This window comes from Brassica rapa, chromosome A09 (assembly GCF_000309985.2).
Source record: "Brassica rapa cultivar Chiifu-401-42 chromosome A09, CAAS_Brap_v3.01, whole genome shotgun sequence".
NCBI classification, from domain to species: Eukaryota; Viridiplantae; Streptophyta; class Magnoliopsida; order Brassicales; family Brassicaceae; genus Brassica; species Brassica rapa.
Genome location: NC_024803.2, coordinates 26,602,113 through 26,616,901, shown reverse-complemented (window position 1 = coordinate 26,616,901; position 14,789 = coordinate 26,602,113). Strand labels below are relative to the sequence as shown.

The following is a 14,789-nucleotide window of genomic DNA, read 5'->3' as shown; positions in this document are numbered from 1 at the left end:
TCTTCTTATTTGAGAAGTAAAAATCACTTCTTATGAGTGATACCAATTTCGTGTAAATAGATTTTTTGAGAAAACTCTTATTAATAAATGTAGATAATTGTGCGCTTTTAGTTTTAGAATTCTATAAACAAAACATAATTTTGTAAGTTCAGAGTCCAATACAACCCCAAACTTTGGTCGTTCATATTCAATGCCATCATCTTAAAATCACTTTGATCTCTCTATATTATGAAGATCTAATTTCTAAAAAGTATTTTATTGTTTACTAAATATATAAAAAACATTAAGAAATATATATATATATAGTATATATATAGTATATATATAGTATATATATATATATATTGTTATGTAGATAATATATCTTTTTTAAAAAGAATGTCAAAATATACTAAAAGAGATTTCAAACAATATATTCTTATTTTCTAGATATAATTTAAACTGAATATTTCATAAATCTATTTTGAATCTAAAATTATAGTTGTAAATTTTGTCTTATACATATTATCACTATGTATATGGATTTTGAAAGAAGGAAATATGACAAGTGGAGTTGGTAAAATAATGTGGGAAAGTACAATGAATTTTGGGGTGACTTGGATATATAAATAAGCACAGAGCATTTTTATTTCTATGATTTTAACATATTTATTTAATTCATTTTTCTAATCCTTTTACTAAACCATAAACAAGTAGGATTAGGTCTTTCATTTATATCTCAAGTTTTTTTTTTCAAGCTTAATCTAGCATTATCCCTTGAGCTTGAAATCCACTTTCGACAAATCTTCAACACTACCTCTCACTTTGAGCTTCAATTCTCCAAACGCTTTCATCACGATATCACTTCTTCGTTCACTTCCGGATGTATGCTGATGTATGATTGATAGACGTGTTTCCCATAGTTATTTTGAGACACAACAATATGGTTTGAGGAATCCACGTATACATATTTATTGAAAAAATAAATAAATATAGTCTACAAATTAATATTTTGGAACCGATAACTTGACTAATATCCAAAACATAATTATTTTGGGTTCAACCGAATCTTTACATATAACTAAACTCGAACCTAGACTAAACCCGAACCCTACCAAACTTTTATAATATCCGAATTAGTCAGAAATTTATGAACCCAAAAGCTTGAAACCCGAATGGACCCAAACCGAAACTCGATTGGGACCTCGATTGCCCATACCTACTCTCTCCATCTGATTGTAGGTGGAACTTATTGTTTAGTACGATAATGTGTTCAAGTTTAGTTTCTCATATGGTGTAAGGTGTGATCATAAACGAATTGTTTTAGTTTTGGTTAGGTGTGGACGCTTTGATATTTATTCAGGTAAGTGTCAGGTTTTTAGGATTTTTGCGTTCAATCTTTTAGACCTTGTTCGAGTATTATTTTAGTACCGGTTGAATCTGGTTAATACACTTCATTTTTCGGATATAATTTGTAACTTATGTCAAAATCCATTTTGTAACCCTACTTATTTCAGTTTGGGGTGTTTTAGATTACATATCAAAATACACATAAAATTGAATATTTGATGTATTTATTGGGTGTTTTTCAAAACCAACCCATATTTTCAAGTCAAATCCAAAACCAACCCCTTTTTTTTTGTTCATACTATTCATCAATAAAATTTCCATACTATCCTTATGTTTTTGAATTATTCACAAAATTGCCATTTTTATTTGTTTTTTCATTAATTTCGAAATTAACAAAAAACCAAATACACCCTAACCATTTCTTCTTATTTACAAAAATGCCATCATCATCAACTTTTCCAACCACCATGAACCATCATTTTTGAGCTCTAAAGCTCTAGAATTCAATTTTCAACCACTTTTTTTCTCATTCTAACCCAAAAAACTTCATTTCCTCTCATTTCCTCTACATTTCCATCTAAAAAACTCTCATAACTATCATTTTCATAATCACAAACCTCATATTTTCGAGTTTCTTCATTAGTGAATCGTTAAAGATGCTTCTTTTTGCTCATATTTGGAGTTTGGACGGTTGAAAAGGTTGGAAACGAGCTTTACACATGAAAAAGGTAACTATTTACATGGTTTTCGTTCTTTTTTCAGATCTGTGTCGCGACGGTAGACTGTTTTGTATGTCTACGCCTCCGTGGAGACTTACGATGCAGTCTATTTGTCAACGCACGGGTTAGTTTTGCAATTGACCAGACAAATTTTTTTTCTAACGCAGACTTCCCCAGTAGTCTCCGTCTTTACCTTTGACAACAAAAATAAAACTTTCGGTAGACTTACTAAGACGTCTACCTAAAAGAGGTTAGTTTTTCATTTGACCGAACTTTTGACTTTTCAAAATAGACTTCAACGGAACTCTACAGAATGTAGACTGCCACCGAAGTCTATAAAAGGTCAGTTTTGCATTTGACCAAAACTTTGACTTCGTGGAATAGGTTAGTTTTGTGTTTGACCAAAAAGTTTAAAAAGCAATCAAAAATTTATTAAATTGTAGACTTCATATGTAGTCTTCTTATCTTAAAAAAAAAATGTAGACTGCGTATAAAGTCTATTTTTTTATTTTGGTCAAATGCAAAACCAACCCGTCGGCTTTGAGAGTAGACTTCACAAGAAGTCTACACACCCGTAGACGTTCATTTCAATCTACTGATTTGAAGTCAAACTTGGTCAATTGCAAAACTAACCTCTTTCAAAAAAATTCAAACATGTAGACTGCATATGAAGTCTAGTTCTGAAAGTCAAATCTTGGATGAATTCTGGTCAATTACAAAAAGTAACATTTTTAAATTGTAGACCGAAAAGAAAGTCTACATGTACAAAATCACAACTTTTATTCAACTATAGAAAGCAACTCGTAAAATGGTCAATTGCAAAAACCAACCCAAAGAGTAGACCTATTTGACAGTCTACGTATGTAAACTGAAAAGAACGTCTACATCTTCAGAGACTGAATATTAAGTTTGCATAGAAAAATCTATAAAAATGTGAATTTGTGTATTATTCATTAAATTTTTTTTAGATTTTTTGTTTGACAGTGTGTGTTAGTTAATCCTAATGGGTTTGAGTGATTTTGAAAAGAATTTTTTTTATAATTATGAAGGTATAATTCATTTGATTTGACAATGTTGTTAGCTAATAATTGTAGACATATTTGTAAGTCTTCGTTTATAGTTTTGCTAGTAAGGTTGAGCTTGTTTCAAAGCTGAAGTCGGTGACTGTGGAATATAAATTTACATTCTCAGCATATAAGACAACGAAAACTCTGTATGTGGCTAAGTGTCGTGTTTAAGGATGTGGTTGGAAACTTAGAGCGAGTGTGAAGCATGGGCCAAAGACATTTTAGATGACAAAATATTCGAAAAGGATGAAGAATCGGAAAGGTTGAAGAATGTTCATTATGCATGATGGCTGTACACATGGTAAACTTCTTGAAATGACACAAGAAAATTATGATCTGGACAACAAAATTGAGAAGATGGTGCTAACCTATTTCTTACCAAACATCATTTAAAATAAATGACTCCGAATAGGAAAATACTCCTCTTATGCCTGTCACGAATAATCGACAAGTACGGAACTTGATCGAGTTATCTAAGACACACTTTGTACGCCTTTGTGTATCAAGCCTGCGCCAAATACACTAAAAAAATTTGGATTGACTATATGTTAGATAATAAGTGTAGACGTTTTTGTAAATCTACAAATGTAGACTGCAGTTGAAGTCTACGTCGTAAATTCTATCAAAAGTGTATTTGTGTATTATTCATCATATTTTTTCATGATTTAATTATTTTACAGTGTATGTTTGTAAAATTTTAATGGTCTTGGATGAATTTCACAATTTAATGTGTTATAATTATACACTTGATACTTATTACAAATTGTTTTGATTAGTGTTATTCTTGAAAATTTTTGGGAAAATTTTGTATAGATTTTCTTCTTCTCACATGTGTGTTAGTTATTATTTTAGCTTATGGTGGTTTTACTTGTTTGGTTGGTTAGATCTTGTGAAAAAATTGATATCTAACAAAAAATTAATAATATCATACAAGTGAAAACAACTAAAAATGAATACAATGTTTATAGATTATGCATTAAAAAATTATTTAAAAATTAATATTTTATTATGAAAGTTATTACAGAGCAATATATTAAAAAGCATTCTTGAGTATGTTTGATTTTTCATAATCTTGATGCTTCAAATAAAGTCTTGGAAAAAGTACCTGCAAAATAAGATAGAGTTATGAGAAAAACATAAGATAAAAAATAAAATCATATTTTAGTAGACTTTTTATTAAGTCTACGTAAAGTTATTGTTTAGTAGACTTTAGTTGAAGTCTACACTAATGGAAAATTTTCATATCTAAAAGTGTGCATTTAGAAAATTTGAAAATACTTTGTTCTGAAAAATATTTCAAAAATGGTTTTTTGTCATCCTTGTAACAAAGCAAAAAGATAATGTATGAATCTATAAATTTAGTTCATTATTAACACAAAATATCTTATAATGAATATATGGAAAGCTTACATTTTTGGAAAGATGATTTGAAAACATTGGAAGAGAATACATGCAAAATAAAATAAAATTATGAAAAATAAGATAAAAACTAAAATCATATTTGAGTAAACTTCTAATGAAATATGCTTAAAAGTCAAGGGTAGTAGACTTCATTTGAAGTCTACCAGCCGTAAGTTTTAAGTAGATTTCAAATGAAGTCTACTCTATAAAAAAAAATAGATCTGGAAAATAAATACATTAAACATATGAAATAAGTTTAAATCTAAAAAACTTTTAGAAATATGATTTAATAACAAAATAGTTATAAATTAAAGACATATTAATATGAATTTTAATATGTAACTTTATTTGAATATAAATACTAGAACACATATTTTAAATCTATAGATGTAAACCTTACATTTCTAGGAGGAGAAGAAAACAACTATGGAAGAAAATACCTGCAAAATAAGATAAAATTATTAAAAAAAACATAGAAAAAAAATTAAAGTCATATTTTTGTAGACTTCCAATGAAGTCTGCTTAAACTTTGTGGTTTAGTAAACTTCATATGAAGTCTGCAAGCTTTAATAAACTTCTTTAGAAGTCTACACTGTCTAATAATTTTCAGATCTGAAAAAAATTATATATTTTGAAATGTGAAAATAATTTTAAATCTGAAAATACTTTACATAATAGAATTTATAAGGTAAACTAGTAGCAAATTAATGTAGAGAGCTTGATCTATAAATTTATTTGAATATAAACATGTAAATACATATTTTAAATCTATTAATCTAAAACTTACATTTTTAGAGGAGATGATGAAATCCATGAGTGATAATACCTACCAAAAAAAGATAATATTGTGAGAAATAAACATAAAAATACACATTTATGTTTATTTAAAACTTACATTTTTAAAAGGAGAAGATGAAAACCATGAATCATAATATCTAAAATGACAAGATAATATTGTGAGAAAGACTTGAGAAAATTTTAGAGAGAAAGAAGATAATGAGAGAGATTTAGAAACAATTGAGAGAATTTTAGAGAGAAAAGAGAAAGTTTTAGAGAGAAGGGAGAGAGTTTTAAAAACTTGTGCAGCCACTTTAGAGAGAGATTGTATAAATTTTGTTTATATAGGGAGACAAAAATGTAACTAGGTTAAAATTTACGATACTGTAGACTTCGTTTGAAGTCTACTAAAATTAAAATTTTGGAATAGATCTTACCTTAACATAGTAGACCTTTTTGGAAGTCTACTATAATAATTTAATTATTGTTGTTTATTCTTTATTATTTTAATAATTTTAATATATGATTTATTAAATTTATTTTTTTATTTTTTAATAGTTATAGTATATGATTTCACTTTTTTATTCGTAAGGAACTTAACTTAGTTTAAATATAATGATTTTTTGTAAAACAAATTGAAAAATATAGACTGTAAAAGACGTCTTCAGATAAATAGACTTTATTGTAGGTCTACGAAACCCTAAACCACAAATCTCAAACCCTAAATGTTTTGCTTGATAATCAAAAAGTCTCATTTATACAAAATATAAACTACTAAACATTAATATGCAGATTTAAGTTAATAAAACAAAAAAAAAACAAAATCTAAAATCTAATCCTTTGAAATCAACTACTAAAAGACATAACATGTTAGAACCTTTTGTTTGTAAACTATGAATATAGTTTAACACATGATAACCAAATTAGTATATATTCTTCAAAATTGTTCGATTATATGAAATTTTAATTTATTTACTTCATATTATCCATTATATTGATGATTAGTTAAAAATATCACAATAATTATTTTTATACATTTTTAAAATTAAATTATTAGATCAAATTAGAGTGTAGACTACAAAACAAGTATATAAAGTAGACTTCGTAGGAAGTCTATATATATGTAGACTTCTTTTATTACGTGTAGACTTCCAAAGGATAGAAACGTAAAATACATTTCTGTTTTTTGTTTGGTCATAAGGGTTAAATAGTACTTTCACTAATCTTTTATGTTGGTTTTGCATTTGACTGAAAGTGGGGTATATTTTTACATTTGACTTGAATATTTGGGTTGGTTTTAGCAAATGTCCCCATAATCGAGGAGCAGCCCAAGTATTGAACGTCTTAGGTGTTCTCGATCCTTCTAAAGTGAATGGATCATTTTTTCCAGATATTCCATCCACGAGGATCAGCAATTAAGTCTCAGTTGCCTGCTTATTTTTTTAAAAAAATTTATTAGGTTTTTTATAGCTTTCAAATTATCATTGGTGTTTCTCGAATAATGCATTGTTGAACTTTTAAACATTTTAGTTGATTTAATAACGTTGGTCATTTTGCTTTTATGTTATTATAAAATATATTTACTGAAACAAATAACGCATCTGATATTATTATAACAAAATACTGCTCCAAAATATTTTCACCAAAAATATTGTTCAAAAAATTGCAACAAAACAATCACAACAACATTCAGTAGGTATTTTATATATCAACTTTTGTAACTATTTAAATTGCTTCCACACGTCATAACTATTACAAAATATTTTATAGACGTCTTGTTGCATTAATACTATGAAAATTGAAATAGAAATTATTGCAAATTATGAAAATTGAAATAGAAATTATTGCAAATTTGCTATGTTGTTTGCTATATATTTTCCTTAGCAATGATTTGCCACTATTAATGTCATTGCACAAATACATTGTAAATGTACAACAAAACTGTCACAAAACAATTGTTGCAATAATATGACATATATAGCAACAACTCAATTTGTTGCTAATATTGCTGCGTATATGCAACAAACACGAATTTGCAACATCCAAACAGCAAGAAGTTAAAATTTGTCACATTTTTATTGCAATTTTATATTTGCAACAATATATTAGCATAATGCAACAAAATATCATTATTGCAATATGACAATTTTCTTGTAGTTGATCAACTGTTTGCAATAAGCTATCTTACAACACCCTCTGCATTATCCTCATGGCCAACATTGTAAATTAGGTTTATATCTAGGCTGTACGATGCCACATGTCCAGTTTTGCCCATATGTCTATGTGTGCACCTCTTGTTTTGCCCATATGTCTATGTGATTCACAAAGACGTTTATTCAGGGTGATTCCCTTGCTTCAGATTATGTTGTTTCTGATTAAATAGGAAAGACTAAACATTTAGATTTTATTGTTTCATTGGATGTTTCTGATTTTGACTTCTTATGTTCCTCACAATTGTTTTTTTTATTTGATGTATGCAGCATGTCTAGTTTTGCCCATATGTCCTTGCTGACGTGGACGCATGAGGAGAGAGCATAACCCAACTTTATTAATATAGATAGATAGATAGATAGATAGATGGTATAGTTAGAATGCTTAGAATTAGGAAAAAACATAGTTATAGTTAGGAATGAATATTTGTAAATGAAAAAGGATAAGTCATATTCCAAAACGTAAAGTTGTGTTAGTTCGGTAGTATAAATTATATTTTTACTAAAATTAATTTGTAAAAGTTGGTTCATTAAGTAGTAGATGCTATTTTTTAGATTTCTTAAAAGAATAGTATAAAAATTGAACAATTAAGAAAAAAGACACATTCATAGATGATTCATGAAATAAATAGATGAAAAGATAAATCTTTAAATATTTATTTGGACTATTTAAAAGTAAAATAAATATAAATAACTAATTAACAAAATTAACTTCCGTTAAAACCTAATTTTAAAGATGAAAAGATACAATTATATATATATATATATATATATATAATTTGGTATTATTAATAATTCTATTATTTATTTTGGGGTTGATAATAATTGAATTACGCATGAAATTATTTTCTTGAAAAGGCATTTGATAAATAAAGTTTTCTTGTTTTAGGATAAGTTACAAAAATAACAAATAATATTTCTCATGTTTATATATGTTACAGAAGATCTTTGATGATCATTTCGAAAATGGATATCTCTCTCTCTCTCTATCTATCTATCTCTCTCTCTCTCTCTCTCTCTCTCTCTCTCTCTCTCTCTCTCTCTCTCTCTCTCTCTCTCTCTCTCTCTCTCTCTCTCTCACTATTAGTTTTCTATTTTTATTTGCCAATACTTATAATTTCTATATAGAGAATTGAGGGTTACAATGATTAACAACCAAACATTAAAATAGTTAACCAATAGTTATAAAGTCTACCATCACCAATAGAAACAAGAATTAGCATTAAAGTTATGATGGTTCATCACTAAAGTCTACTATTACAGATAGTTGGAGTGTTCACTAAATAGTAATTACTTATTGATTGGGATTAGTAAAAATGAAAAGACACAAATATTCATGTTAAATGGTGTGTCTTAAAAATGATATGGTTTTTCATTATCACATTAATTGATGTGTCTTTTCACACAAATATTAAATGATGTGTTTTTCATCTTAAGAATTTATTAGTTTTGAAAGAAAAATATCTAAAGATGTATCTTTTCAACATACAAATTGCTGAGAATTTTAAAGAGTTATCTTTCATCTTAAGATGTGTTTTTTATTTAAAAATTACATAGATATTTAAGAGGTTATAAGAATGTCTGAAATGTTGATATTCATTCAAAAATCCCATAAGTTTTAAAAGTTACAAATATTAAATGATGTGTTTTTCATCTTAAAAATTTATTAGTTTTGAAAGAAAAATATCTAAAGATGCATCTTTTCATAAAGATGTATCTTTTCAACATACAAATTGCTGAGAATTTTAAAGAGTTATCTTTCATCTTAAGATGTTTTTTTTTTTTAAATTACATAGATATTTAAGAGGTTATAAGAATGTCTGAAATGTTGATATTCATTCAAAAATCCCATAAGTTTTAATGATTTTTAATTCTATTTTCATATCTATTTATATATTTTTTAATTTTTTTTTTAAAATGATGTCTTTATATATTTGCTTAATTTGATTTGTTGGGTAATTTAATTATTTTATAATATTATATATTTTCAAAATTTAGTATATGTTTTCAATTATAATTTTTAGTTTCTAACATGTTTTGGTGCCTCTTTGGCTGATTTGGAACTCTCAACATGTTTTGGTATTTTGGAATGGTATCGACTTCTCAAAAAAAAAAATTCAAGTTTAGTCTAAAATACAAAAAAAAACAACATTTATCTTTATGTGTTTTTTTTTCTTTTTAGTTTATTTTGATTATTGTGACATTTTTTGTTGTAATTTGTTAATACATACAACTCATTAAATAGAGGAATAATGGTCGTTTAACACCAAAAAAGAAAATTATTTATCACCAAAGATCATAATCACCAACAATTGCAATGATTTATCACATGCCAACCACTTGAATACAATTTTTTATATAATGAACAAACACATACTTCACGAGAAATAACTCTTACAAATTACACAATTTATAAGATGATAAGACATATCTTTAGACATTTGAAAAACTCTAAAACTTATTAATTTTTAAGGATGAAAAACACCTATTAACATTAATTAAGATTCATCTTATTAATTTATTTTTATAATGAAAAGATACAAATTTTAAAACTAATATATTTTAGAGAATGAAAACACACATTCTTAGATGTAAAAAATATATTTTTATGATAAAAATACATACCTTAACTTTTCTTACACATTTTCCAATAGTTGCATATTGGAAAAATAAACTAATCTTAGTTTTTAATGAAAAGACACAACTTTTAATATTAATTGAAGTTCATATTATTAGTTTACTTTTTATTAATTGAAATTCCGACCATAGCATATATATATATAGTTAAAGAAAAGTAATATACATAGAACGATGATGATTTGACTGCACTTTTAAGAAATTACTAGATCTCGACCCGCGCTACCGCGCGGGTGTTTATTTTTATTTATTTTTATATAAATATTTTGTTTTTAATTCTACATTGGTGTATATTAGTATAATATTATAAGGTGTGTCTATCACTTTTTAAAACATAATAATTTTATTGTATATTTTTTTTATTGAATTGGTTGTTTCAAGATCACGTATTTTTGCTTGAAATTTTTTGATAATTATTTAGTTCCTATAATGTAACAGACATATTATTTAGTTCTTATAATCTAGAAAGTGAGTTATTTAGATCTATAATAATGATAAGATTAGAAATTAAATGTAACATGACTTTCTAGTAATAGGTCCATTAAGTCCATTTTTTTAAAAATCGCACATGAGTCAAGGTTGTGACTTCTCTTTTAATATATAAGATATATGAATTGTTATCTTGAAATTTCTAGTACAAATGTGTAAACAGATAAATACCAGTCCAATATGTAAAATAAAAGTAAGTTCGGATAGTTTATTGGAAAAAAGTTTCAAAATTAATTTGTTATTATTATATACTATATGAAAATACACAAGTGTTAAAAAAATGATATTTTTGATAAATAAAACTGGTTCTTAACGAAAATATAAATGAAAATAACTTATAATAAAGAAATGAAATTGTAAGACGTGTTTTTGACTTTTGTTTCATAGATATCTATATCTATATATATATACTATACTAAAAGCCAAATATAGTGCAAGGAGAAGCATGCCACATCAATTAAAATAATCCACCAATCAGAAATTTTCTTTTTGACATGTCATTTTACAGTTTGTGGGCTTTGAATCTTGACTGTGTAGGTTTACAAAAATAATATTCCGAAGCCCAACATCAACTGTTCGCTCAAATCATCATCTTTCTTCTCTTGCCGTCATTTCCATTTTTCCTTTCCACGAAAGGTCTGCCATAACGTCTCCATAAAAGTTTACACCTTCTTTTAAGTCCCTATTAAAAGCTTAATCCCACTTATCCCACTAACCCGTATTTAATACACCTCAACCTTGCACTACTCACTTACAATCACATTCCTATAAGTAGTCATGCCTCTTTGCGTTATTCTCATCAGTACACGAAGAATATTGATTCATTGAATTACATAAGAGGAAGATGCTGAATATGTAAGACCTGGTCCTTCCCTTTTATGAAATTGTTTTGAATTTTTTTGTTGGCTCGGATGGAATGGTAACGTCTTTTCTGTAGGCAACTAAAAGTCTTAACGTGAATACGCTTAATGGAAAACCTATACGTCTTAACAAGGTATCATCTTTGTTCCTATATCTTTGTTAAGCATCATATTTTTTATTTTATGTTATTTTTCTTAAAAATTTACATCATACTTTTTATTTGCTAGGAAATTCTTGGGTTCTTGCAAGTTTTGGTGCATAGACGTATTTAATTGCTCCTCTTAGGAGTTTGCTAATATTTTTTTCTCCTCATTGTCAACATGTATTATGTAACTATTTAAGTGTAGTTACACCACAATTAATAATGCTGAGTTTGTTTCTCGCCGTGATGAAACCAAGGAGAGGATAAGAGCTTCAATGAAGCAATTTTGGGCTGCAAGGTCAACAACCAAGCGATTAAAGGAGAGCCTCACTTCGTTTTGGTCAAAAACATTGCTGAAGCTGCAATGGAAGAATGAAGTTGTGAATCAGATTTTGATTGGGACTTTTAAAAAGCTAAATAAGAGATTTCACCTGAGCTGAAGATTAAATTGGCTGAGGAAAAAGTAAGAACTAAGAACAAAGGAACACAACAAAATGAGAGAAAAAAATCTGCACTTCCCAAGACGGAGAAAATGAGGAGAGTTGTAGAAAGAAAAAAGAGCATCAAGAGAGAGACCAAAGATAAGATCATTCTCCAATTTCCATACCTGGATGATATAATAGAATATGTCACTAATATACATAAGATATTTCTACAATTTTTTTAGAGTGTGGTTTGCAACTGATTGAACTTATTTAACACCAACATAAATGGTTCCAATAAAACCTTCAAAAAGGTTAATTTTGAGAAAAGAGATTCTCGAGATTAATAAAAAAGCACAGAAATGTACAAAAGGATACTGAGCATAAAGATACTTTAAGTTAGATGAAAAATATAAATAATTCTTCAAAGATGGCTAGAGAAAAGCACTCTACAATGCTTGAAGAAAATCAACTTGCTCATCGAGATTATTTTAGTGGAGAAGAATAACTATTAGGCTTGAACAACAAAACAAAACTAAACTAAAAACGAACAAAGCTAAAAAAAAACTATAAATATGAATACATCAGTTGTATTATAAAAATGTAAAAAGAACAGGAAAAACAGGTAACTACACATTAGATTGCATAGTGCCATATTCAACGTGTAGGGGAGGATTTTTGCGCGAGAGTTTAATTAAATAATTTGACCCCTCTATGGCTCTATATATGTATGTGTTTTCACACTTATGGCAATCAATTATTGTCAAAGAAAAAAAGAACCAAATTCGTTAGTTTTTTTTTTCTTTTTGAGTTTTGTCATATTTTTTTTTTGTAATAGTCGGGAACTACATGGACATTTGAATGCAAGAATAACACATAAATGCAGGTTGTATATCATACAACTAGGTAATAACCCGTGCCTTATGCGGAATATGATTATTAGTTTCGTTTTTTTAATAAGGAGACATTAATTTGTTTAATCTAGATATCGGTTCGGTTTTAGTTTTTTTTTTTTTTTAATCTCCTAAAATATAACTATCATTTTAAATCAATATTTATTTGATTTATTCAGTTAAAATGTTTGCGGTTTTTTTTTTCCTGTGATAATCAAAAGTTACTATTATTTGTTTATTTTCAATGTTATGAATCTTAGATAGTTGTGATGTCGAACCAATGGTTTCATATTATAGTTTCTAAACGGATAATAGTTTAAAAAATAAAATTATTAAAACAAATTATTTTACTACAATTTGGTCGATAGTGAAAAAAGCATTAAGAAAAAAATATTTTAACGTCCTAAAAAAATTAGATATTTCAGTTGTGGTAAATACTTACTTATATTTCAGTTGAGACACGTCCTCTTTCTGAGCTTGGTATGCTCTATGTATGGACCAAAAACACAAAAAAAAACATGTAACTTATTAAGCAAAATTTTAAATTTAAAAACCACATGACATAAATTATAGTAAAAGTAAATTAATTACAAACCAATTAAAACATTAAGAAAAATACATGTTAGGTTATTAAAATAAATTAGTACAATTACCCCCACACAAATTAGATGTGATATAACAAACACATGTTAGATTATTAAAATAAATTAGTACACATGTGTTGTACTTATGCAAATTATATAAGTAAATTTAATATAAACACACACAAAAATTATTTTATCATGTTCAGTTAAAATTAGCATGTGTAAATCTCTCAGTTATATCCCATGTTCAGGTTAGTGGGAGAAATAAAAGATACAAGTGATAGAAAGCAAAAAGAAGACCCACTCCATGCTATTGCTTTCGAAACTAAGCTTGGAGTTCAGTTATATAATGCACGAGTTCATGCTAACTTATATCAATTAATCAAGTTTTTGTTCAGATAAAGAGAAATCTATTGGTGATTTTTTGTCTTTCCTTCTATAAACATTTTTCATAAGAGTTAATGGACTACATATTCTTTTCCAATGAATTTTCATCTTCAGTAGTATTCTATACATGTTATGAGAGTATTTATATTGAGAACCTTAAGTCTAGATTAGTTAACTCTAGCACCTTTAATAAAATTTATTATGGTCATTTTCTTCACTGAAGTCTATTTTTATGACAAAAAACTTTAAAAAATCATCATATAGAATTTCTCTATCTCTTATCTGATATGACAATAATATAAAAAATCAATTTATTTTCATCTAATTTATTACTATAGAAGTGATTTGGTTTGTGGTCTAAATTATAAAAAGCTATTAAAAGTACATGCAAATAAAATAGGGATTGGGAATACATTTATATTGCATAATCCGCGCGTAGCGCGGACAAAATATCTAGTTTCTTTGAGAATTGAACATATATAAAACTCTAGGTATCTACATCATTTTTATTTGTCTCTAACCAACAATTGAATATGTTTCCGTGAGATAACAAATAAGTACCATCGGTATGAAAAAAAAAAAACAAATAAGTACCATCGCCACTGAACAGAAACCGGTGATAATTAGTTACCAGCAGAATAACACTCTCCAATTGAGAGACACAACGTTTGATTAACCGATGTGTAACGGTCCGATCCTCCGATGTTCGACCGGGGTTATCGAAAGGGCGTTATGGACACGTATCTACTCATTTAGACAGCCTTTCGTTTTCTGTTATTGGTCCCAAGAATCAACGGACGCATAACTTTCTTTGAAATACCGTCCCATCCACATCCATATAATTCTACTTACAGTACTGCGCATAGAGAAA

General features: G+C 27.3%; 1 long non-coding RNA gene across 1 annotated transcript; it reads left to right on the top strand.

Annotated features, from left to right (window-relative positions):
• The first annotated feature begins 5,960 nt into the window (after nt 1-5,960).
• LOC117128202 lies at nt 5,961-14,521 on the top strand. Its single transcript, XR_004451423.1, has 2 exons — nt 5,961-11,484; nt 11,567-14,521. It is a non-coding gene; the product is annotated as an uncharacterized LOC117128202 (long non-coding RNA).
• Nucleotides 14,522-14,789: the final 268 nt, after the last annotated feature.